This window comes from Macaca mulatta, chromosome 5 (genome assembly GCF_049350105.2).
Source record: "Macaca mulatta isolate MMU2019108-1 chromosome 5, T2T-MMU8v2.0, whole genome shotgun sequence".
In the NCBI taxonomy this organism is placed as follows: domain Eukaryota; kingdom Metazoa; phylum Chordata; class Mammalia; order Primates; family Cercopithecidae; genus Macaca; species Macaca mulatta.
In genome coordinates, this window is record NC_133410.1 from 39,752,660 (window position 1) to 39,779,990 (window position 27,331).

A 27,331-nucleotide genomic window follows, 5' to 3' on the forward strand; every position below is an offset into this window, starting at 1 on the left:
ACGTAGTTCTGACTCCGAGCTCCTATGCATGTGACTTTTCTGGCACAGCCACCAGAATCACCTTGAAAGGTTGTCACCTACCCATTTCTTAACAAAGCCATACAGCTCTGTTCAGAAAAGACAGCAGGCCTGCCTCTTAGGCATTATGGCATGTTGCGAAATGCGTTTTCATTTGGGACCTATTATTGTCCCCAGAAATTTCAGCCTCATGACATTTTACAAATCAAGAAGAACTTGTAGTCTAAAGGACAGAAGCAGCAGATAACAAACAAGAACTCTTGTAAAGACATTACTCAATTATATGCCTAATACAGCCAACCTGACATAGAAGCATTATTATCATATCACATTTAATAGCAGCAGAGTTTAAAATGCCAGAAACGTGGGCCAAGTTATTCAGGACTGAATGTGATGCATGACTAGATCTGTCAATAAACTATCATGAAACCATAAGAACCCCTAACAGAAGGAGCCAGCGTAGCCTTTGTTGATCTTAGTTTCTTACAATTCCTCATGGAAATACTAAATCGGGCCAGGCGCAGTGGCTCATGCCTGTAATCTCAGTACTTTAGGAAGCCAAGGTGGGCAGATCACTTGAGGTCAGGAGTTTGAGACCAGCCTAGCCAAATGGTGAAACCTCATTTCTACTAACAATACAAACTTAGCCAGGTGTGGTGGCAGGTGCCTATAGCTCCAGTTACTCGGGAGGTTGAGGCAGAAGAATCGCCTGAACCTGGGAGGCAGAGGCTGCAGTAAGCCGAGATCGAGCCACTGTACTCCAGCCTGGGTGACAGAGTAAGACTCTGTCTCAAAAAAAAGAAAAGAAAAAAGAAAAACTAAACTAAAAGATTGTACCAAATATGGATTTTCCTAATGAAATAAAGGGAAACAAGGAATGACAAGTGTCTAGAAATGGTTGGTTTAAATTTTTTTCCCCAGAGTCTTTCTTTCCTTTGATAAAATTTCAGACTCAACATAGGCTCAATCTTGAAAGTGTGGTATTGCCAGGCGTGGTGGCTCCCGCCTATAATCCCAACACTTTAGGAGGCCAAGACAGGTGGATCACCTGAGGTCAGGAGTTCAAGACCAGTCTGGCCAACATGGTGAAACCCCTTCTCTACTAAAAATACAAAAAAGTAGCCGGGCATGGTGGTGGGCGCCTGTAATCCCAGCCACTTGGGAGGCTGAAGCAGGAGAATCTCTTGAACCTGGGAGGTGGAGGTTGCAGTGAGCCGAGATTGCGCCACTGCACTCCAGCCTGGGGGACAGAACAAAACTCCATCTCAAAAAAAAAAAAAAAGGGCCAGGTGGGGTGGCTCACACCTGTAATCCCAGCACTTTGGGAGACCGAGGTGGGTGGATCACGTAAGCTCAGGAGTTCAAGACCACCTTGGCCAAAATGGGGAAACCCTGTCTCTACAAAAATACAAAAATTAGCTGGAGATGATGGTGGGTGCCAGTAATCCCAGCTACTCGGGAGGCTGAGGCGGGAGAATCACTTGAACCCTGGAGGCAGAGATTGCAGTGAGCCAAGATCGCATCACTGCACTCCAGCCTGGGCGACAGAGTCAGACTCCATCTCATAAAAAAGAAAAAGAAAAGAAAAGAAAGAAAAGAAAAGTAAAGAAAAGAACGAAAAGAAAAGAAAGTGTGGTATTCATGCATGTATTCTTTCACTGGTCAGGGTTTCTATTTTGGATTCACATGGTATGGCTCTCTTTCCGTACTTGATAGATTCAAGCAATCTAAGTGCACCTATGTAACAGGCAATTAGATACAGTAAGTATCGAAATCTTAAAAGAGACATAAGAAAACATTAATCCACTTGTCAAAAGTTACATAAACTTGCAGTGGTCAGAGTAGTGAAACGACTTTCTGCTAAACTCAATTTTCCAATATGCATATAAAAAGACATTAAACCTGCCATGCCTCCAGGGAATTCAAGGTCTTTAACCTCTACAGTTGTTAGATTTCTTCCTATTTGCCTGAATATATAAAGCCACAGGGAAGTTTGTCCTATGGAGGAAATATCTTCCAATTTTGAAACAATCATTTCTTCCAGCCGTTTTTAATGACTGGCTACTTCTCAGAAGAAAAAACCCTTAGCTTCTTACTGCAAGCGTCATTGGGCAAAGATATACCCAAATCAGGTTCTTTCATAATTGGTGAGCTCTTCAACTTTGTACTGTCCTCGCACAGGCCAAAGATCCCACACCCTTGTTATACTGCCTATATTATACTGCGACACCTTTCCCCAAGAACTGGCAATTAAACAAATCGGTTGGAACTATTTTTTTCCCTAGATTTTCCTATGGACTGTTTGAGTTTTAACTATTAATAACACAGTTACTGGTATCTGTGTGTGGCATATCATTATTACAATTGATCATACATACACATTTGATGAAGGCTGTAGCTTTATTCTATTTTCTACCGACTCAAAAAAGCTACATTATAAAGACTCAGTATTCCCAAGAAGTATTTATTCATTAGTTTCTCCTAAACCATGACCAGTACAGAAAAAGTCAGTCTCAAACTGGTCTGTTTTAAAAACACAGATTTGAGGATAAGAGGCCATTTTAAACTGACTTTTTTTTTTTTTTTTTTTTTGGAGACGGAGTTTTGCTCTTGTCACCCAGGCTGGAGTGCAGTGGCACGATCTTGGCTCACTGCAACCTCTGCCTCCCGGGTTCAAGTGATTCTCCTGCCTCAGCCTCCCGAGTAGCTGGGACTACAGGCGCACACTACCATGCCTGGCTAATTTTTGTATTTTTGGTAGAGACGGGTCTCGAACCCCTGACCTCAAGTGATCCACCCACCTCGGCCTCCCAAAGTGCTGAGGTTACAGGCATGAGCCACCGCACCTGGCCTAACCTGACCTTTAATTTGCTGTCACCTTGTCTAAATTTAACAGAATTGGGGGTGGGTGGGGGGAGAAAGTTTAAAAGTATTTTCATGAAACCAGAACCACCATTTAGCAAAACCTTTAAACGGAATGAATTTCTGAGCTCACAGAAGTGCAAATCGCAAGGTTACACATTGCCTCCTAGAAACAGCACCTGGTTCTGAACTCTTTGCTAAAGCAAATGCTTTGCTAAAGGATTCTGATTCAGCCCACTGTAAAATCTCAAGCACAGGTAGATTTTCCACTTACTCTCCATTACACACACGTCCCTCTAGCAAAACCAAAAACAGCATTTGATGAAAGCTAAAGATTACAATTATCCGGGGACTCCGAGCCACTGAAAAATAGAGTTTGCAAAGAAATCCCTTTGCCCCCATCTTCCCCTCACCATCCCTGCCCCTTCTGCAGAAGGGAACTGAAATCATATGCAATTTGAAATTTTTAATATGAATATACTAAAGTAGGAAGCACGTACCTGCTAAGCACCTGGCGCTTTCTTTCCCTGCTTGCTCTCTCCTCCCACTCTGGCAACGGAATGCCCTTCAAAACCATGGCTCAGTGCTTTTGGTAAATGTTTTACGAGACACTAAACAGGCTTGTGTCCCACCCTCAGAGCAAACACCATTGAGGGAACACAATATAATGGTCGAAAAGATATCATGTAATGTACAATAATGAAAATGAACAAGCAGGCTCTATTTCCACACTTCCCCTTAAGGGGGAAAAAATGTCAAACTTTCAGGTGGTGGGGGCGGAGTTGCAGGAAGGGCTCATAGAAATAAACCTTGACACTGGAAGCGTTACAGCAATTTTTTTTAAGGTGGCATTATGATAAGCTCATTGTTCTAATCCCCAAACAAGTCTTGGCTTGCCGAGCTAAAAAACTGTCAAAGGCAAGAGTTAATAAAAGGTGGAGTTCACTGGCGAATACGTAGACGCAGTAGCATCTCCACATTGACCACATATTCCTATTTATCCGAGAAAATGCAACTCAAAAAAGTGCTCATAAACCATCCTCCACAATAACCAAAGATACTTCCCATTTTCCATATCCTTCAAGTTATTCACAGTTAAGACCCAACTCTGCTCCAAACCAGAAGTTTTGCATTCCATTCAAGTTAACAATTACAACTGGAGGATAACAGAAACTTGCTGGCACCAAACTATTAGAATGTCAGGTGCCTCCTGGTACCACCAGGGTTAATGAGATAAAGAGAGGGTGCCCAGGGATCATCTGTCTGCCTGGTTTTACAGAAACTACCTAGGGAGATTGCTACAGTCTTGGGCCCATGGGAGCAGCACGCACTCACCTGCTGTTGGAGGACTGAGTGGGACAGTCTAACACATGAGAAAGTAGAATTACTTAGCTACAGTCAAGCCCACTCGATAAAAGGAGACCAAGACCGTCTAGAGAAGAAGCTTTGGTTGCAGAATCACACCCACAGACAGGATAGGCAAATAAGATAACCCATTCTCTGTCCCCACCCACTCCTCCAATCCCCTAGAGAGTGCTCAGAATTTTGCATTTCCTACCTTTAAAATGTCTGCTGGGGTGGAAACAAAACAAAGCAAAACAAAATTGAACCTAGAATTGAGATATGTGTTTTCTACACTCCAGCTGTGTGACCTTGAGGGAGTAACTTAACCTCCCTGAGCCCGTCTCCTCATCTATAAAGTACAAATGTCTAGAACCACAGAAGTTATTTCCAAGAACTGACAGCTCTCCAGCTCCAGGAGCCTAGAAAATGGCACAGAGAAGTTCTTCACAGTTTTAAAATGTCAGAAGGGTTGTTGTCATTTTTTGGTCTCCTACCTTATATGGATGGGTTCCATCTTATTTTCAATGTCCTCATGTTGCAGAAGCTTCCGGTTAGTCCTGGGACTAAAGGGCAATTGACCTCGCTTCGCCTGGGTCTGACTGACTAATCTGTTAGGGTGGGTACCATAAATGACCGTTTTATCTGCCTGCCCGGGGCGGGGCGACAGGGCCTCCCCGCCCTCCAGCCTGCCTGTCAGCTCCTTTTGCTTTCACAACATTTCTCATCTTGCCCTCTACCACAGTGAACTGACCCGCCTCAGAACGCCTCATTTGGGCCTCCCTTTTTCTCTTTTTCTCTTTTTTCCCTCTCCTCCTCTCTTCTTTCTTGCTTTGCTTCCCTGAGAGGAACATAATGGGTGTTGGGGGAGGGCGATGATTCTCTTTTCCTTTTTTCTTTTTTGAGATGGATTCTCGCTCTGTCACCCAGACTGGAGTGCAGTGGCACTATCTCGGCTCACTGAAACCTCCGCCTCCCAAGTTCAAGTGATTCTCCTGCCTCAGCCTCCCAAGTAGCTGGGATTACAGGCACCTGACACCATGCCTGGCTAATTTTTGTATTTTTAGTAGAGACAGGGTTTCACCATGTTGGCCAGGCTGGTCTCGAACTCCTGACTTCAGGTGATCCACCTGCCTTGGCCTCCCAAAGTGCTGGGATTACAGGCATGAGCCACTGCGCCCGGCCCTCATCATTCTATTTCTCCTTCTACTATTTTATGTGACATGTCACACAACCCAGTGCATGGGTTAGACAGGTATTATTATTCTCGAGATTTCAGAGATACAGACAGATTCAACAACAGCCTGAGGTCACTGAGCCATTGCTGACAGGCCATGGGCTGAGGTGGCCTTTCCCGACAGCCCAGGATTTCCCTCAAGCCACTGACCTCCAAAAGCACCTCCTCTCAGAGCAGTAAGGCCCCACCTGGTCTAACCTGCTCTCCCCACCACCTGTGGCATAGTTTCCTCTACCATCCCTCTCATCTTCCTTCAGCCCTCGGCGCGGGTCAGTCCCTTATTCTAATTTTGGGGTTTATTTCACTTGACCTCTTGTCCTTTGAGTGCTCTTCTTTACACAAACCCAAGAGGAGTAAATCCCCTGCATGCTGGGGGGTAATTACTCCCATCACAGAAGTCTTTCCCATGAGCACTCCTCTTGGGTCACCTGTCTCATTTACTCTGCATTAGGGCACTTGTGTGTCCTCAGATGCCCCTCCCTCCCTCCCTTCCTCCTTCCTTCCTTCCTTCTTTTTTCTTTTTTTTCATAGAGTCTTGCCCTGTTGCCCAGGCTGGAGTGCAGTAGCGCAATCTCAGCTCACTGCAACCTCCACCTCCCAGTTCTCCTGCCTCAGCCTCCTGAGTAGCTGGGATTATAGGCATGCACCACCACACCTGGCTAATTTCTTTGTAGTTTTAGTAGAGATGGGGTTTCACCATGTTGGTCAGGCTGGTCTTGAACTCCTGATCTCAAATGATCCACCCGCTTCGGCCTCCCAAAGTGCTGGGATTACAGGCGTGAGCCACCATGCCCGACCCTCAACTGCTTTCTAGATCACCAGAGCACTCACCTCTGCACTCCCTGGCATGGAGTCCAATGCCTTACTGTTCAGAAATATACTTAAATTTTGATGAAAAAAGTTTGAAGACACAAAATCGAAATCCCAAACAGTGTTTCAAAGGCATATATTCTACGTACAGTCAGCCCTCAGTATGCTTGGGTTCCACATCCCTGAAGTCAACCAACCACAGAACAAATATTTTGAATATTTGAAGAATATTCAAAAATCAGGTATACCCCATAAATATATATACTACTATGTGCCCACAAAAAATTAAAAATTTAAAAATGTAAAAAGGATGGCTGTGTCTGTATTAAACACATACAGACTTCTTTTTCTTGTCATTATTCCCTAAACAATACAGCATAACAACTACTTACATAGCGTTTCCATTGGATTAGGTATTCTAAGTCATCTAGAGATGACCCAAAGTATATGGGAAGACATGTGTAGGTCATATGCAAATACTGCACCATTTTATATAGGGGACTTGAGCATCCAAAATCTGGGGGCCTGCAATCAATCCCCCATGGATAAAGAAGGATCACCATATAAACAAATTTGGGGTTTTAAGGTAGTTGCTTTGCTTTTATTTTTAATTTTTATTTTTTGTATTTCAATGAGGATAAGAAAATGGGATTATGAAGTCCAGAGAACAAATAAGCCAGCCATCAAATCACATCACAAAACAAGCATTGTTTCTTTTCTTTTTATTGAGACGAAGTCTCACTCTGTCACTCACGTTGGAGTGCAGTGGTGCCATCGCAGCTCACTGTAATCTCCACCTCCCGGGTTCCAGTGATTCTCCTGCCTCAGCCTCCTGAGTTGCTGGGACTCCTGGCGCACACCATCACACCCAGCTAATTTTGCTATTTTTTTAGAGACAGGGTTTCACCTTATTGGTCAGGCTGGTCTCAAACTCCTGAGCTCAAGTGATCCGCTTGCCTCGGCCTCCCAAAGTGCTGGGATTACAGGCGTGAGCCACCATGTCTGGCTGCAAACATTGCTTCTCAAGTGCCTACAATAATCAGTTATTTGATATATGACACCTCATTTAATGAAATAGACAGATGAGAGGACAGACTCAGAGAGGCTGCCCAAGGATACACAGCTAATAATAACAGATCTGAGAATCCAAGCAGGTCCCAGCTGGAGCCCTTGCTCTTTGCCTGAGTCACACTCTCATGCACGTGCACACTGTAGCCTACTCACCCTAAGATCCTGTCTACTGCCCAATCAGGGGTGTCCAATCTTTTGGCTTCCCTGGGTCACACTGGAAGAATTGTCTTCGGCCACACATAAAATACACTGATACTAATGACAGCTGATGAGCTTAAAAAAAAAAAAGAATCCTAAAGGAAGCTTATGAATTTGTGTTGGGCCACATTCAAAGCCATCCTGGACATGCCACAGGTTGGACAAGCTTGGTCTAAATCAAGATCCAGCCCAGGAGTGGTGGCTCATACCTGTAGTCCCAGCACTCTGGGAGGCCCAGGCAGGAGGATCACTTGAGCCCAGAGTTTAGGACCAGCCTGGGCAACATAGTGAGACCCTCGTTTCTATAAAAAAATATATAAAATGATCCAGGCACAGTGGCATGTGCCTGTGGTCCCAGCTACTTGAGAGGCTGAGGTGGGAGGATTGCTTGGGTCAGGAGTTGTAGTTGAGGCTACAGTGAGCCAAGATCACACCACTGTAACAGAGTGCCCTGGGTAACAGAGTGACATCTTATCTTTTAAAAAAAATCACTTACATGTATTTTCTGCCAATCTCTGACCAGAACCAGTTCAACCCTGTTTTTCTCCTTCAATTCTTTTTTTTTTTTTTTTTTTTTTTTTGAGATGGAGTTTCACTCTTGTTGCCCAGGCTGGAGTGCAATGGAACGATCTTGGCTCACTGCAATCTCCACCTCCCGGGTTCAAGCGATTCTCCTGTCTCAGCCTCCCGAGTAGCTGGGATTATAGGTGTGCGCCACCACGCCCAGCTAATTTTGTAGTTTTAGTAGAGACGGGGGTTTCTGCATGTTGGTCAGGTTGGTCTCGAACTCCCAACCTCAGGTGATCTGCCCACTTTGGCCTCCCAAAGTGCTGGGATTATAGGCGTGACCCACCACACCTGGCATCCTTCAATCCTTTACCTTGGCCTCCTCACCCTCCTCTCCCACTTCCCTCCACCCTACCCTCCCTTTTCTTTTTTTTTGGAGACAGAGTCTCGCTCTTGTTGCCCAGGCTGGAGTGCAGTGGATTGATCTCCACTCATTGCAACCTCCATCTCCCAGGTTCAAGCAATTCTCCTGCCTAAGCCTCCTAAGTAGCTGGGACTACAAGCGCATGCCACCATGCCCAGCTAATTTTTGTATTTGTAGTAGAGACGGGGTTTCACCATGTTGGCCAGGATGGTCTCGATCTCTTGACCTCGTGATCCACCCACCTTGGCCTCCCAGTGCTGGGATTACAGGCATAAACCACTGTGCCCAGCCCACCCTAACTTCTTATCCCTAATTAAGATAATCTCTACTGTTCACTTTGAAATCTACTGATGAACTCTATTTACTATTGAAGTCCTCCTTTGATCATAAAATCCAGCCAAAAAAATATGGATTCTCCTACTTTGGGTAAGCCTTTTATGTTCTTTTTTTTTTTTTTCTGTGATCACAAATTTGTTATTTGACTTTAAACCTTGTAGGCTGTATTAGCATTCCCTGTGTTCTATACAGCACTTGGCATATAAAAGTCTCATGCTGCTCAGAGACTAAATTATGTGTCCCTGAGAAAGGACTGTGCCTTCTGTGCAACAGAAATGTTTTATAATAGCATTTCCCACCTCCAGCCATGCGATTCTAAGTGGAGTTTTTTCTCTATTGTTTGTGGTATGCCAGCATGCAGGTATACCCCTAGAATTTTCAACTGCAGAGCTGCAATAAGGCAGAATAATGCGTCTCTGGTGAGTGCTGCTCTATTGCCCCAGGCCTATTCCAAAGCATCTTTCAGCTGTAGGGGCCCATTTCTAGCCTGAATATCTTTGAGGCTAGTATATATTTGGCCTGCAGAATAGTTTCAGCTTCTGAAAGGGGTTTTGAGCTCCCTTGGACACTAGGAAATAGTAGAGGAGAAAGAGGTAGAGATTTAATCTGGAGCCTCTAAATCTTCCAGAATCTTCCAAGGGTTTGGGAATGCCCATGAATCATATTCAAACCCCTTTAGAGGGCTTCAAAGAGTAGCATGAATGTGACCTCAGAAACTGCTCATCACCTAGCCAACCTCTGCAGATGCCTAAGAAAGTGCCCAGGGGCTCTGGGTGTTTTCCCAAACTGCCCAAGGAAGGAGGCGCCGCAATAGGAGAGGGGAGATCAGTCTATACTGTCTGGTACTGTCTGTCATGGGGATATCAGCCACTAGCCTAGCACTTCTCAAAGTGAGGTCCCTGGAACGCTGAGAGGCTCCAAGGTTCTTAATAATACTAACATATTTCCCTTTTTCACGGCATTGACACTGCACTAGTGAAAAAAAGGCAATGGTGGCTAAAACTTCTAGCAGTGTAAGAGGCAGTGCTGCCTAACTTTACTAGTAATTGTGGCACTTTTTTTTTTTTTTTTACCACCAGGCATTTGAAGTTGTTCTACCTTTAAAAAAAAAAAAAAAAGCCAATTTTCCTTAAGAATGTATCTGATAAGAAAATATTAATTTTATTTATTTTTATTTCTTTTAAAAAATTTTTAAATTTTTAAATTTATTTATTTATTTATTTATTTTAAGACACAATTTCCTTCTTGTCGCCCAGGCTGGAGTGCAGTGGCACAATCTCGGCTCGCTGCAACCTCCACCTCCTGGGTTCAAGGATTCACCTCAGCCTCCCAAGTAGCTGGGGTTACAAGCACCTGCCACCACACCCAGCTAATTTTTGTATTTTTAGTAGAGATGGGGTTTCACCACGCTGGCCAGGCTGGTCTTGAACTCCTGACCTCAGGTGATCCACCCACCTCGGCCTCCCAAAGTGCTGGGATTACAGGCATGGGCCACCATGTCCAGCCTATTTATTTTATTAAGTCTCAATTCAAGTAGACGTTTTAAAAATATTCTGTGTGACGAAATGAAAAGTATGATAAAGCACTTGTACTGTATACCAAATTACAATTGCTGTCTCAAGGAAAAATCACTTGTGAGAGTCACAGGCTAAACTACTTGATAAAACAAACTATGATTATTTAGACTTGAATATTTGGCAGACATTTTCTAGAAAATGAATGAAGTGACCCTGGCACTTCAAAGAACACAACAGACAGTATTGATTTCCAATGATCAAATTCAAGCTTTCAAGCAAAAGTTAAAATCTGGGGGAACCTGGCTGACTCTGGGCGCGCTGCCTATGAGTTAGCCCTGTTGCGCAAAGAGAAGAAAAATAATTTTTAAAAAGACAAAAAAAGTAAGAAAAATATTTGGGGGCAACCTGCATTTACCACCATGAGCTTGACTGCTTGTCAATTAAAGGCTTTTCTCATGAGATCAACTATGACATTAACAAATGTGGAGTTTTAAAAATACATACTGAAATGTTTCAATATCTAGAAGATCTTCACAACTCAGTGAACCAATATTTTCCAAATAACCAACCATGATGTTACAGAATCATGCATGGGTAAGCAGTCCATTCAAAGTTCAAGATGGGCCAACCAATTTTAACGTAACAGAGCATGAAAAGTTCCTTGTTACAGCTTCAGATTCTGCATGCAACTAACCTTTAAGAAGCTACCTCTTGGCTGGGCGCAGTAGCTCACGCCTGTAATCCCAGGACTTTGGGAGGCCAAGGCTGGCAGATCACCTGAGGTCAGGAGTTCGAGGCCGGCCTGTCCAACATGGTGAAGCCCTGTTTCTACTAAAAAAACAAAAATTAGCCCAGCGTGGTGGTGGGCGCCTGTAATCCCAGCTACTCGGGAGGCTGAGGCAGAGCTGCTTGAACCCAGGAGGCGGAGGGTGCAGTGAGCCAAGATCACGCCATTGCCCTCCAGCCTGGGCACCAAGAGCAAAACTCCGTCTCAAAAAAAACAAAAACAAAACCAAAACCAAAAACAAAAAACCAGCTAGGGTGAGGTGGTGAAACCTTGTCTCTACAAAAAATACCAAAAATTAGCCAGGCACAGTGGCACGCACCTGTGGTCCCAGCTACTTTGGAGGCTGAGGTGGGAGGATTACCTGAGCCTGGGAGGTTGAAGCAGTTGTGAGCGGTAATCACGCCACTGCACTCCAGCTCCAGCTTGGGTGACAGAGTGAGCTCTGGCTCAAAAAAAAAAAAAAGAAAAAAAAGAAAAAGAAAAGGAAAGGAAAACAGGGTTGTCAGATTTAGCAAATAAAACTCCAGGGTGCCCAGTTAAATTCAAATTTCAGATAAGAAATGAATATTTTCATACATGTTCCATACAATGTTTGGGAAATAACTTGTACTAAAAAATTATTTACTGCTTATCTGAAGTTATGTATAATTGAGTGCCCTGTATTTTATCTGCCTGTGAAGATGGTCCACTCCCCAAAATTTGAGAAACACTGCACTGGGCTATGTCCCTCCAACATGTGCTAAAACACTAATATGAACATTTATTAAGCACCTGCTGTGTACTAGACATGGTGCTAAATTCTCAACATATACAACCTCCTCCCAAATCTTATGTGCCAAGTACTCTCATGATCCCTATTTTCTCATACAAATGAGGAAACGGAAACCCAAAGAAGTCAAGTGAAGCTAATTATTGGTGGAAAGCAAGACTGGAACCCACCACTCAGACTCCAGAATCTCAGCTTGTACCTATTAGGCTTACACTGAGCTCTGAAAAAATGAGATTTCTAAAGATGGTTGGCTTTTCTGCATTTTTTCATCTCACATTTTAGTACATCCATTTCTGTTGCTCATCTTCTCTCTGTTTCACAGCTGTGTGTTCTGCTATCACAGCAACCGTGAAAACCAAGGCTGGAAGTGCCGTGTGTGTCAAGGAATTCTATCCAGAACTGGCATCAGCATTCGGACTCAGAACAGGCTTTTCTCATGGATGCTTTCCTGGGCATGACAACAGCATAGTTCCGGACTGGGAATTCTAGAATGTAGCAGTGGTGCACAGACATTGCTCAGGTCACTGCGGCCTTGACCTCCTGGGCTCAAGCAATCCTCCTGCTTCAGCCTCCTGAGTAGCTAGGACTACAGGCGCACACCACCACGCTCGGCTAATGCTCATTACTATGAATGAAAAGCCACTGGGAGCCTGCTACTGCACTAGAATCTTCTTTGAGAATAAGTTGGGAATTTCTCCAAAGGAATCTGTCCCAATCAAAACAAATGCAAACATTGTTGTAAGCAAGCCAAGGTCCTGTTTTTCACATGATCCTGATCCAGGCCACTGGATATATTTAATCAGCTCAGGCTTGATAGTAAACAAAATAGGGAAAGTAAAAATTTTTTATGATCCAGTATGGGGGTAAGGCTATGAATTTCACTGTGTTACACAATCTGCAAATACAAAAATGAATCTGCTTGCACCCAACTAGGGGACCTCCCCTAGTTACCGCTTGCTATAATGAAATGTAGAAAGTGATAAACATGGCCAGGCACGATGGCTCAGGTCTGTAATCCCAGCACTTTGGGAGGCCAAGATGGGCAGATTGCTTGAGGCCAGGAGTTTGAAACCAGCCTGGCCAACACAGCGAAACCCTGTCTCTACTAAAAATACAAAACTTAGTCAGCTACTTTATTTAGTATAAAATATGACTATTAGCACACCTGTAGTCCCAGCTACTTGGGAGGCTGAGGCATGAGAATCGCTTGAACCCAGGAGGCTGGGTTGCAGATCACAGAGTGAGACTGTCTCAAACAAATAAAGTGATAAACACAAAAAAAGAGATGCTAGTCTTTCATATTGGCCAGATTTCTTTAACAAAAAGATTCACCTTTCAAACAATTTTTGTTTTGTAAATCTGGATTTTTATTAAGGTGAGGCACACTGGATTATTCTAAAGGCAGTTGTGTATACAGAAGCCAGGGGCAAAAGAACTTTGAAAATAGCCTAGAGGAAAGAATGAGACAAGGAGAGGAGGAAAAAAAAAGGATAAATGGGGGGGAAAATGCCAAAACTGGAGTTTTTTGGTAACTAAGAAGAAGTGCATTTTAAAAGTCAAGGCTTGGTAAAAAGCTAGGGAATAGGCTTACGTAGAAAAGAGATTTGGAAAGCTCCAGGGCCCTTGGACACCTGGCAGTGAGCATCAGAAAGAAAAGAGTTCTTAAGAAAAACCAATGAACTTTGTGTTTGCCCTGGAGCTGCCTGGCAATGCTGCTATCAGAATTCAGATACAGGCCCAGCCCTGCTCTAGGCCCTGAAGTTTGGCTCTTGCCTCTCCATTTCAGTCCCTTTAGCTGCCCATCCAATCTAGATCCCAGAGTGCTAAACGGAGAGGCAGCAAGAAGGAAAAGAAAAAGGAGAAACTGAAATGCAAGCATGGGCCTTAGATGACGATTCTCACAGCTCTTCCCTTTCATGGGGCCTTCAGAATTCATTCTTGTGAAAGCTGTAAGTCAAGGAGGACACAGCCAGAAACCGTGACTCATCAAATTTCCAAAGCCAAGACCAGAACACACAGATTCTGGATCCAAGGACTCGCTTTCTGCCTTCAGAACACGGGGTCCTGCCTACTTTGTAGTGTTTCAATACAAAACTGATCAAGTCGAGGGTCCCCGTCCACTCCCCGCCAGCCTGGCTGCCCTTCCCTGTCTTCAGAGTTCTTTCTAAACCATAGAGAAGATGGAGTTTAATTCCATGGTATTTGAGTCACGGGACCTTATAACACTTCAGAAAACAATTTGCCTTAAAAAGTGGTTGGGTCTGTACAGGAAAGTCACTGAGTGCAGGGGATGGCAAACTTTTCTGTCATGAGCTAGGTAAATACTATAGGTTTTGCAAGCCATATGGTTTCTGTTACATATTATTCTTTGTTTCGTTTTGTTTTTTGTTTTTGGGGGTTTTGTTTTTGAGACAGGATCTCCCTCTGTCACCCAGGCTGGAGTGCAGTGGTGCAGCTCACTGCAGCCTCAACCACCCTGGCTCCAGGGATCCTCCTGCCTCGGCCTTCTGAGTAGACAACAGGTGTGCTTCACTACACTTGGCTAATTTTTTTATTTTATGTAGAGACAGGGTCTCACTGTGCTGCCCAGTCTGGTTCTTTTTTTTTTTTTTTTTTTGCAACCCTTTAAAAATGTAAAAACCATTAGCGAGAGGGCCATACATAAACAGACAATAGACCACAGTTTACTGATGCCTGACTTAGAACAATGGAAAAGGGTTGGCAGCATTGACTGGTGACTGCTGCATGCAGTGAGACTAAAGATAGTGTAAAACCTCAGTGAGGTTTGACGAAGGCAATCAACTCTCTACCTGGCTTGCCCAAGTCAGCTAGAGCTGTGGCAGAGAATTTAATCCTGAAATCCTAGGCTTATGTCTTTGGAAAATTAGATAAATGAAGTTGTTGGTTTTTTTTTTTTTTTTTGAGACAGTCTCACTCTCTCTTGCCCAGGCAGCCAGGCTGGAGTGTAGTGGCATGATCTTGGCTCACTGCAACCTCCACCTCCTGGGTTCAAGAAATCCTCCCACCTCGGCCTCCCAAGTAGTTGGGACTACAGGCATATGCCACCACACGTGGCAAATTTTTTTTTTTTTTTGAGATGGAATCTAGCTCTGTTGCTCAGGCGGGAGGGAGTACAGTGGTGTGATCTCAGCTCACTGCAACCGCCACCTCCCAGATTCAAGCGATCCTCCTGCCTCAGCCTGCCACGTATCTGAGATCACACCTGGCTTTTTTTTTTTTTTGTATTTTTTAGTAGAGACAGGGTTTCACCATGTTGGCCAGGCTGGTCTTGAACTCCTGCCCTCAACTGATACGCCCACCTCAGCCTCCCGGGACAAATGAAGTTTAAAATAAGCTAGAATATTTTTTAACCTGCTACTTTTCATTGTGTGTGTGTGTGTGTATGTTTGGGGGAAGGGAGTACATTTTTTTTTTTTTTTTTTGAGACGGAGTCTTGCTCTGTGCCCCAGGCTGGAGTGCAGTGGCGTGATCTTGGCTCACTGCAAGCTCCGCCCCCTGGGTTCATGCCATTCTCCTGCCTCAGCCTACTGAATAGCTGGGACTACAGGTGCCCGCCATCATGCCCGGCTAGTTTTTTGTATCTTTTAGTAGAGACGGGGTTTCACCTTGTTAGCCAGGATGGTCTCGATCTCCTGACCTCGTGATCCGCCCGCCTTGGCCTCCCAAAGTGCTGGGATTACAGGCTTGAGCCACCGCGCCCAGCCGGAAGGGGGTACATTTTTATTTAAAAGTGAATACTCCATATGTACCACAAAATTCCAAACCTGGAAGAATCTTCCAATATAGTCCAGTTTACAACCATCTACCCTTGAGGAAACTGTGACCTGCTTCAGTTAAATGAGATATTCTAAGTCACATGCTAGTTGGCAGAAGAGAAGGGGCCAGAAACTTGGTTTCCTATTTCAAAATTCATACACTTTAATGGTGCACTACCAACTAAGTACTAAAAAATCAACTCAACAAATACAAAGTATTTCTTATATATCCAGCACTGGTTAGGTGCATAAGGTTACAAAATAAACGTAAGCGAAGATTACTGCCGGGCGCGGTGGCTCACGCCTGTAATCCCAGCACTTTGGGAGGCTGAGGCGGGCGGATCACAAGGTCAAGAGATCAAGACCATCCTGGCCAACATGGTGAAACCCCATCTCTACTAAAAATACAAAAATTAGCTGGGTATGGTGGCACATCTGTAGTCCCAGCTACTTGGGAGGCTGAGGCAGGAGAATCCCTTGAGGCCAGGAGGCTGAGGTTGCAATGAGCCGAGATCACACCACTGTACTCTAGCCTGGCAACAGAGTGAGACTCTGTCTCAAAACTAATAATAATAATAAAAACAACCCTTTTGGTTTCTCACTGAGAAAACAAGGCACACACACTAAGCAAATATATTCTTCCTTGCATTGTCATATAACTACATATCTAAAACGGGAGCCACCGTAATCCCAGCGCTTTGGGAGATCTGAGGTCAGGAGTTCGAAACCAGCCTGGCCAATATGGTGAAAACCCGTCTCTACTAAATATACAAACCCTAGCCGGGCATGGTGGCACGTACCTTTAATCCCAGCTACTCGGGAGGCTAAGGCAGAAAAATTGCTTGAACCTGGGAGGTGGAGGTTGCAGTGAGCCAAGATCCTGCCACTGCACTCCAGCCTGGGGGACAGAGTGAGATCCTGTTTCAAAAAGAAAAAAAACAAAAACAAAAATTAGCTGGGCCTGGTGGCGCACGCTTGTGGCCACAGCTACTCAGGAGGCTGAGTCAGGAGAACTGCTTGAACCAGGGAGGCGGAGGTTGCAGTGAGCCAAGATCACGCCGCTGCACTCTAGCCTGCGTGACACAGGGAGACTCTGTCTCAAAAATAATAAAGAAATAAATAATAAAACAGGGCCGTCTCGTATAACTCTTAATGGTGGAAAGGTTCTGTATCTTTGCTGCTATCAGGATAGTGGCCAGTAGCCATATATGGCTATTAAGCACTTAAAATGTACCACTGGCTACTGGCTACCGTATTAAAAATTTTTAATTTTACAGATGTTCCTTGACTTACAATGAGCTACTTCCCATTAACTCCATCATAAGTAAAAAATATCATAAGTCAAAAATGTGGCCAGGCAAGGCAGCTCACGCCTGTAATCCCAACACTTTGGGAGGCCAAAGTGGGCAGATCACCTGAGGTCAGGAGTTCGAGACCAGCTGGGCCAACCATGGCCAACATGGTGAAACCCTGTCTCTACTAAAAATAAAACTTAGCTAGGCATGGTGGCACATGCCTGTAATCCCAGCTACTCAGAAGGCTGAGGCAGGAGAATACTTGAACCTGGGAGGCAGAGGTGCAGTGAGCCAAGATTGCGCCACTGCACTCCAGCCTGGGTGACAGAGGGAGATTCCGTCACACACACACAAAAAAAGCATCTAAGGCTGGGCATGGTGGCTTACACCTATAATCCCAGCATTTTGGGAGGCTGAGGTGGGCAGATCACCTGAAGAGTTCGAGACCAGTCTGGCCAACATGGCAAAACCCTCTCTCTACTAAAAATGCAAAAATTAGCCAGGTGTGGTGGCACACACCTGTAATCCCAGCTACTTGGGAGGCTGAGACAGGAGAATTGCTTGAACCCAGAAGGTGGAGGTTGCAGTGAGCTGAGATCGCGCTACTGCACTCCAGCCTGGGCAATAAAGCAAGATTCCATCTAAAAAATAAAGTAAAAGTAAATAAATAAACTTCATGATGGATTTTAAGGATATTAGATTCCTTTTTTTTTTTTTTTTTTTTTTTTGAGATGGAGTCTCACTGTCTCAGCCTCCTGAGGAGCTGGGATTACAGGCGTATGCCACCACACCTGGCTAATTTTTGCATTTTTAGTAGAGATGGGGTTTCACCATGTTGGCCAGGCTAGTCTGAAACTCCCGACCTCAGGTGATTGGCCCACCTCAGCTTCCCAAAGTGCTGGGATTACAGATGTGAGCCACCATGCCTGGCCAATCATGAAGTTTAAACATTCTAGGTGGAGAATCTTCTGTATTTAATTTTAATTAATTTAAATTATTATTTTTCTTCTTTTTTTTGAGATGGAGTCTCGCTCTGTCGCACAGGCTGGAATGCAGTGGCTTGATCTCGGCTCACTGCAACCTCCGCCTCCCGGTTTCAAGCGATTCTCCTGTCTCACCCTCCTGAGTAGCTGGGACTACAGGCGCATGCCACCGTGCCCAGCTAAGTTTTGTATTTTTAATAGAGATGGGGTTTCACCATCCTGGCCAGGCTGGTCTTGAACTCCTGACCTTGTGATCCACCTGTCTCGGCCTCCCAAAGTGCTGGGATTACAGGCATGAGCCATCCCGCCTGGTCCTATTTTTCTTCTTTTTAATCTAAATTTAAATAGCCATGTGTGGCCAGGGACTTCCGTACTGGACATCACAGGTCTAAAAGAATTATTATAAATCTGGATGAAAAATATGTCACATTCATTCTGTCACTTTTCCTTCTTGTGCCTATGGCAAAAACCACTATAGTCACAGGACTCCTTTTCCTCTGAACATTGGCAGGCTTTCAGAATTCTCCATGAAAGGCCAGGCACGGTGGCTCACACCTGCCACCCTAGCATCTTGGGAGGCCAAAGTGGGAGGATCCTTGGAGCCCAGGAGTTGGAGACCAGCCTGGGCAACATAGTGAGACCTCTCTCCACTAAAAGCAAACAAAATTAACTGGGCATGGTGGTGCATGCCTGTAGTCCCAGCTACATAGGAAACTGAGGCAGGAGGACTGTTCAAGCCCTGGATGTAGAGACTACAGTGAACCATGATCACAGCAGTGCGCTCCAGCCTGGGTGACAGGGTAAGACTCTGGAATAAATAAATAAAATAGAATTCTCTATGCAACCATTTTCAATGGCGTGGACTTGGTTTACATAAAACGAAACCACCCTGACGCAGATAAAAAACGGTGACAAAGGTGACCTGGAGAAGGAAGGAGTTGAGCTGAGCTTCAGATGAGATTGGGAGTGATCAGGGTGGTCTGGCCGTAGGCTAGCTGAGCTTCAAAGGATAACATCTGGAGAGGTAAAGGGGAAAGGACAAAGAGTGTGGGGTTCTCTGTGTAGAGGAGAGTAGCCGTGAAGGAGCTGAATGGAGCTCCCCTGGTCCTAGGACAAGGAGGATGCTGACCTGCCAAGCAGAGAGGGTTGGGTTGGGTGTGGTTGGAGATAAGGGGATAGGCGGAAGGGTGGGTCTGGGTTATGACTTTGAAATTCCAGGACACCCGGAGGGTTTAAGCAGGAGCCTGGAGAACACATTTTAGAAAGGCAACTCTGATAGCTAGGCACAGATGGGTCGTATAATGGACATGTGCTCACATACCAGGGTGAAGTCTATGCCAGTGATGATGTGTGTTTTTCCTTTAGGAAAGTAAAACTTGTTTATTATGTAAAATGTATAAATTTCAGAAAAACAGATATTTAAAAAATTAAAATCAGATGTCTACCAACCACAGATGACATTTTGATGTGGTTTCTTACAGTTTTTTTTCCTCCTTCCCTGGCTAGTGCAGTAATTTAGGAATTAAAATTATGACTTGACCTAGGAAGGTGGTAGTGTGAATGAAGAGGAAAGGCCGTGAAAGACATCGTTAAGTGAGGCAGAGGGTGAGGAGAAAAGATAACTAGCTTCCAAAGACAGGAGTTCTAGACCTGGGTATTCTGTGGGGCTTGAACTCCCAGCGTTGGTTTTGCCATACATAAATCTCTCTTTTTTTTTAATCTTTTTTTTTTTTTTGAGATGGAGTCTTGCTCTGTCGCCCAGACTGGAGTGCAGTGGCGCAGTCTCGGCTCACTGCAACCTCCACCTCTCGGGTTCACGCCATTCTCCTGCCTCAGCCTCTCAAGTAGCTGGGACTACAGGCGCCCGCCACCATGCCCGGCTAATTTTTTGTATTTTTAGTAGAGATGGGGTTTCACTGTGTTAGCCAGGATGGTCTCAATCTCCTGACCTCATGATCTGCCTGCCTGAGCCTCCCAAAGTGCTGGGATTACAGGCGTGAGCCACCGCGCCTGGCAGTTTATTTTTATTTTTATTTTTATTTTGAGATGGAGTCTTGCTCTATCACCGGGCTGGAGTGCAGGGGAGCGATCTCAGCTCATTACAACTTCCACCTCCCGAGTTCAAGTGATTCCCCTGCCCCAGCCTCCCAAGTAGCTGGGACTACAGGCGCCCACCACCACACCCAGCTAATTTTTTGTATTTTAGTAGAGACGGGGTTTCACCATGTTGGCCAGGATGGTCTTGATCTCCTGATCTCATGATCCATCCGCCTCGGCCTCCCAAAGTGCTGGGATTACAAGTGTGAGCCACCATTCCCAGCCTTTTTTTTTTTTTTAATTTTTTTTCCTTTTTAAAGATATATATATATATATATTTTTTTTTTTTTTTTGAGATGCCCGGCCCATACGTCAATGTCTTTACCACTTCTTATTTGAGTCTAATTAAAGGTCAGATGAGATTTTTGAGACCCCCTTCCACTAACATACAAATATGTCTGTGTATATTTAAAGTGAACATCACATATAAATAGAAGTAGTTGTCATAACACCACACAAGATCCCTTGATCTTTAGGCTATACCAGTAGCTTATAGCCTCTTGCAATCTGCAAGATTTTAGGGGTAGAGTAATTAAGCTTTCTATTCTGAGCAGAGTTATAAGGAGAATCTGTAGTTGTAGTTCACAGGACAGGGAATGAACGGGGCAGTGTAAACAGAGAATTCATTTTCAGACAGGACTCCACCAACCAGTAATAGCTTCTTCCTAGGAGCCAAAAGGATTTCAAAGCCCATTACATCTTTGAAGACCATAAGAAAAACAACAATAAAAACAGCTGCTAGGGAATACAGATTATGCTCTCTGAGGCCAGATGCAGTGGCTCACATCTGCAATCCCAGCACTCTGGGAGGCCAAGGTGGGCGGTTCACCTGAGGTCAGGAGTTCAAGACCAACCTGGCCAACATGGTGAAACCCCATCTCTACTGAAAATACAAAAATTAGCTGGGTGTGGTGGTGCATGCCTGTAATCCCAGCTACTTGGGAGGCTGAGGCAGGAGAATCACTTGAACCCAGGAGACAGAGGTTGCAGTAAGCTGAGACCGCACCACTGCACTCCAGCCTGGGCAACAGAGCAAGACTCTGTCTCAAAAAATAATAATAATAATAAAATACTTTCAGGTAGGAAAGAGCAATACAAAGACATTCACCAGGCCAATAAGCAAAAGTTTACACCAGAGATTATCTATATGTTTTTTAAAAATACTGATTCCTGGGCTCCCCTTCAGACCGATTAAATCAGTGTCTCAGTAAGTGCTGCCTGTGAATTGATTTGTCTTATTTTGTTTTACTTTTTGAGACAGGATCTCAGTTTGTCACCCAGGCTAGAGCGCAGTGGCAAAAACATAGCTCACTACAGCCTCAACCTCCCGGGCTCAGGTGATCCTTTCACCCTAGACCCTTGCCATTCCCTTTCCCCAGTAGCTGGGACTATAGGTGTGTGCCACCATGCCTAGTAAATTTTTTTTTTTTTTGAGATGGAGTTTCACTATTGTTGCCCAGGTTGGAGTGCAATGGCATGATCTAGACTCACCGCAACCTCTGCCTTCCAGGTTAAAGTGATTCTCCTGCCTCAGCGTCCCGAGTGGCTGGGATTACAGGCATGCACCACCACGCCTGGCTAATTTTGTATTTTTAGTAGAGACGGGGTTTCTCCATGTTGGTCAGGCTGCTCTCAAACTCCCCACCTCAGGTGATCCACCTGCCTTGGCCTCCCAAAGTGCTGGGATTACAGGCATGAGCCACCGTGCCTGGTGCCTGGCTAATTTTTTTAAATTTATTTATTTTTTTAGAGATGGGGTCTCACTATGTTGCCCAGGCTGTTCTTGAACTCTTGGGCTCAAGTGATTCTCCCACCTCAGCCACCCACAGTGCTGGATTACAGGTCTGAGCCACCACGCCTAGCCTGGTAATTTTTTAAAATTCACCAAATGATTGAAACTTGAAACACAAGAAGATGCCCCAGAGAAAAAACAGTTCATGGGACAGCAGAGCAGCTGGAATCCGCACTGTGTCCTTAGCCACCCAGGTTAAGGGTTACAGCAAGTTCCTTAGTGATGGGGGAACTTGAGGCCAAAATATGAACCCACCAATACATTGTATAATTGCATATCACACTCCATATAGCTAAAATTTCAGGGTATAGGTTCCATGATTTTCAATACATCCTTTGGTCATTTTCACTGAACTATATGAGTTGGCGAACTCCTGGGGACCTGGTCAGAATGTGGATGGACATACCTTTTCCTGAGAATCCCTCGGCCCTCTAAGGAGCTGGTAGTTAAAAAATGCAAACTCGCCTCAGACTGACATAGGTATGTGAGCCAGCTCTGCCATGCATGAACTGTATGACCTTGTGTGAGTTCCCTGTTGTCTTTTAAGTCTGTTTTCTTATTGGCAAAATAGGAATCCTAGCCCCTTCTTTAGAGATTATGGAAGAGATCAAATGAGGCTATACAAGTAAAACTGATAACACAAGTAAAAGACTTCCTTATGGCTGGCATACAGTGAACCCTCAGTAAATGCAAATCATCATGATAATTTTCTTCACGACCTCTAGAGTTCCTTATAACTCCAATATTTTAAGATTCCAAGAAACACTCTGATTACACAGGTACAGATGAACAAAAATCAGTGGGTACCGACATGCCTAGATTGAAAGACCCGGTTTGTGTTCAGCACCTTTTCACACCAGCCTGGTATGTTATTTCTTTTTTTTTCTTTCTTTCTTTTTTTCTTTCTTTTTTTAGATCAAGTCTTGTTCTGTCACCCAGGCTGGAGTGCAGTGGGGAGATCTAGGCTCACTGCAACCTCCGCCTCCTGGGGCAATCGATTCTCCTGCCTCAGTCTACCGAGTAGCTGGGATTACTGGAGCCTGCCACCAACCCCGGCTACTTTTTGTATTTTAAGTAGAGACGGGGTTTTACCATGTTGGCCAGGTTGGTCTTGAACTCCTGACCTCATGATCCGCCCACCTTGACCTCTCAAAGTGCTGGGATTACAGGCATGAGCCACCATGCCTGGGCCTGTAATTTTTTTTTCCCCCTCATAGAGACGGGGTTTCACCATGTTGGCCAGGCTGGTCTTGAACTCCTGACCTCAGGTGATCCACCCGCCTTGGCCTCCCAGAGTGCTGGGATTACAGGCGTGAGCCACGGCACCCAGCCTCTGGTATCGTATTTCGATGCCCACTTCATTCTTTGCTTGAGGTGTCCCCCTTGTATTTTGCTGACCTTGCTCTTAGTTTCAAAAGGACCTCATTTATTTTGCAGACACAGAAATTTTGTCATTCTTTATGAAAGCAGTGTGGCTGTTCTCATACTGTTACTTCTTGGCAGGCAATACCTGCACAGAAACCAGTGAGCATGGCTGAAGTGAATGTCAGATATTCTATTACTGTCTGCACCTGGCGCAGCAACCGCTGACACACCTGGGCAACCCGTTTTACCCAATGTGCAGCCCGGGATGAGGCCCCACCTCGGCAGAACTTTGATGCATGTCTAATGACTGGCTTGAAGACCTTGTTCTTGGAAACTACAGGGCTGACATTTAAGTGTCACCCATGAAATTTGCCTCAAGGTTCAACACTAACTTTAGCTACCAATTTTGGCTTCACAACCTTGGAGTATTCTCTTTGCTTTTTAGAGCATTAAATACCATCCTACAAAGCATAAAGCCATTATTGTCCTGTTATTCTGCCAAAAGACACATACACTTTATTGATGCCCATAATTTTCTTTTTCTTCCTCTATGGTAGGTACAGACCTCTTCCGTTTAGGTAGACAGACTTCCTTTGGTAGGCAATTGTCTGCTCGTCTGCCATGTTATTGGTTGAGTCATGGCTCATATCTACCTCTCTGCCTTTGCAGCTTTTGGTATTTTTTGGTTTTGTTGTTGTTGTTGTTGACAGAGTCTCAATCTGTCGTCCAGGCTAGAGAGCAGTGGCACAATCTCGACTCACTATAACTTCCGCTTCCCAGGTTCAAGCAATTCTCCTGCCTCAGCCTCCTGGGTAGCTGGGATTACAGACACCTGCCACCACGCCAGGCTAAGCTTTTGTGTTTTTAGTAGAGAACACAAAAGTTTCACCATGTTTGGCCAGGCTGGTCTCAAACTCCTAATCTCAAGTGATCTGTGCCCAGCCTGTGTTTTCAGTTTTGAAAATAGGTTATCTTGTTTGGCAAATAGGAGGACATCAACGGGCACATAGGCAAAGTAACTAACCACTAGATCTATGAAACTTTTGCCCACATGAATGAACTAATTTTATTTTATGTCATTTATTTATTTTTGAGACAGAGTCTTACTCTGTTGCCCAGGTTGGAGTACAGTGGCATAATAATGGCTCACTGCAGCCTTGACCTCATAGGCTCAAGCAATCCTCCTACCTCAGCCTCACAAGTAGCTGGGGCTACAGGGATGCACCACCATGCCCAGCTTTTTTTTTTTTTTTTTTTTTTTTAAAGACAATCTCTCTCTGTCTCCAAGACTGGAGTGTGATGCCTCCATCTCAGCTCACTGCAGCCTCAACTGAGCCTCAGAGTCAGATTATCCTCCCACCTCAGCCTCCTGAGTAGCTGGGACTACAGGTGCAAGCCACCACACCTGGCTAATTTTTGTAGAGATAGGGTTTCACCATTGCCCAGGCTGGTCTTGAACTCCTGGGTTCAAGTAATCTGCCTGCCTCAGCCTCCCAAAGTGTTGGGATTCCAGGCATGAGCCACCATACCTGGCCTAATTTTTAAATTTTTTGTAGAGACAGGATCTCACTGTGTTGCCCAGACTGATGAACTGATTTTAAAAGGGCAAATCATTAAGTTTGGAATTAGCCTTAAACTCACTGCTCTTATACTTTACCAAAAACCATTTTTCCAAATATCTGTTTGGGTCCAGAAGGCAGATCCCAACACCATCTTAGCTTTTACCGGAAGGCTTTGTGAAGTTACTGGTTGTCTGTATCCACAATGGGCTAAGTGTAAATTCAGCCCAATTACTCTGACAAGTCTTTTTTTTTTCTTCTGTTTTTTTTAGATGGGGTGTCACTGTTTTGCCTAGACTGGAGTACAATGGCACAATCATAAATCAGAGCTCACTGCAGCCTCGAACTGGACTCAAGTGGTTCTCATGCCTCAGCCTCCCAAGTAGCTAGGACTACAGGCGTGGGCTACCTAGCCCAGCTACATCAAGTCTTGGAAAGTTCTTCAGTCTGCATCATAGTGGTAATTACACATTTATGTTTATAAACTGCAAAGGACTTCAGGGTTACTTTTGCATAAGTTTTCAATACCAGCAGGCTCCATACCTAAATTAACACTGATGTTGAATTTGATCAGCGATCAGGCAGAAGAAAAGAAAAGGGAGAGGTCCAGACAAGAGGGTAGTGAATATACTCCCTGGCAAATCTGGATACAGATGAGAAAAGGGATCCAGTAACTTCCACCGCATTTTCAAATATACCATTACATATGTGAGGTATGATGCTCCTTGATCTAATTAATTCACTCTTGTTTTATTGGTATTGTTTCTTTTTTTTTTGAGACAGAGTCTTACCCTATCGCCAGACTGGAGTTCAGTAGCACGATCTCAGTTCACCGCAACCTCCGCCTCCCGGGTTCAAGCGATTCTTCTGTACCAGCCTCCCAAGTAGCTGGGACTAGAGGCACACACCACCACGGCCAGCTAATTTTTGTATTTTTAGTAGAAATGGGGTTTCACTACGTTGGCCAGGATGGTCTCGATCTCTTGACCTCATGATCTGCCCACCTTGGCTTCCCAAAGTGCTGGGATTACAGGCGTAAGCCATGGCGCCCAGTCTTTTTTTTTTTTTGAGGCGGAGTCTTGCTCTGTCATCCAGGCTGGAATGCAGTGGCACAATCTTGGTTCACTGCAACCTCTGCCTCCTGGGTTCAAGCGATTTTCCTGCCTCAGCCAAAGTAGCTGAGATTACAGGGGTGCACCACAACGCCCAGCTAATTTTTTTGTATTTTTAAAAGAGACAGGGTTTCACCATGTTGGCCAGGCTGATTTCAAACTCCTGACCTCAAAAGATCTGCCTGCCTCGGCCTTCCAAAGTGCTGAGATTACAGGTGTGAGCCACTGTGCCCAGCCATGTTTCTTATTAACTAAATGTTTAAATGCTCATTCTTACACTGTGCTGGGGCCAGGATAGTGTCTGATTTACCTTTGTATCCCTCACACACTTGTCCCAGTATCTTTTATATGATGGTCCTATGTAGGTTTAATTTAAATCAAATTAAATTATAGGCCACTTTCCCCTTCTTTGTAGTAAAAAGCTACGTTGTACAAAATAAACAGTACCACATAACTTGTAATGGAAAAAAAATCTCTTCCATTTTCAAGTGAAGAAGCAGAAAACTCGTTTTTAGAAGCTACCTTTAGGGATTGCCTTGAGCAGCCTGGGGTCATTTTGTGACAGTTCCCTACCAGTGGTTGGCCAAGGAAAAGACAATGTGTTTTAACTCAGTTGTTTGACCTCTGGGTGTATTTGCCCTTTTTTTTTTTTTTTTTTTTTTGAGACGGAGTCTCGCTGTCGCCCAGGCTGGAGTGCAGTCGCCGGATCTCAGCTCACTGCAAGCTCCGCCACCTGGGTTTACGCCATTCTCCTGCCTCAGCCTCCCGAGTAGCTGGGACTACAGGCGCCTGCCACCTCGCCCGGCTAGATTTTTGTATTTTTTTAGTAGAGACGGGGTTTCACCGTGTTAGCCAGGATGGTCTCGATCTCCTGACCTCATGATCCGCCCGTCTCGGCCTCCCAAAGTGCTGGGATTACAGGCTTGAGCCACCGCGCCCGGCCGTATTTGCTCTTTAGTAAGCATCCCTCATATGGACCACATGAGTTTTACCTGAAGTCTTAATTGGGTTAGAGTCTGCCTTCTTGAAACAAAATGATGAGGAGCCCATTTTCCAAAAGGTACATCTTCTAGGCCAGGCATGGTGGCTTGCGCCTGTAATCCCAGCACTTTGGGAAGCCTAGGCAGGTGGATCACCTGAGGTCAGGAGATCAAGACCAGCCTGGCCAACATGGTGAAACATGTCTCTACTAAAACTACAAAAATTAACCAGGCATGGTGGCCAGTGCCTATAATCCCAGCTACTCGGGAGGCTGAGGCAGGAGAACCACTTGAACTTGAGAGGCAGAGGTTACAGTCAACCAAGATTGTGCCACTGCACTCCAGCCTGGGCGACAGAGCGAGACTCCATCTCAAAAAAAAAGATATATCTTCTAGTGATTATTATGTAATTAGGACAGGGATTTTAGGAAAATCTGTTTCTAAGAGATCTGTGGTTTCACTAAATGAGCTACAATTCCAAAATATGAAGAGCCA

General features: G+C 44.7%; 1 protein-coding gene across 43 annotated transcripts in view; it reads right to left on the reverse strand.

The window, feature by feature from the left end:
• Positions 1 to 27,331, reverse strand: part of RBM47 (RNA binding motif protein 47) — a 206,579-nt gene that overhangs the window by 88,498 nt on the left and 90,750 nt on the right. For 5 of the 43 annotated variants that reach the window (XM_078003297.1, XM_078003277.1, XM_015138228.3 and 2 more), the window contains exon 1: positions 3,381 to 3,610. The exons of 18 other annotated variants lie outside the window; for them this stretch is intronic. The gene's annotated coding sequence lies outside the window, so the exon portion shown is untranslated. Of the gene's footprint in view, positions 1 to 3,380; positions 3,611 to 4,215; positions 4,321 to 4,718; positions 4,877 to 16,453; positions 16,572 to 27,331 lie in introns of those variants that run through there. 20 more of the 43 variants (XM_078003288.1, XM_078003266.1, XM_078003284.1 and 17 more) reach the window with 10 other exon arrangements.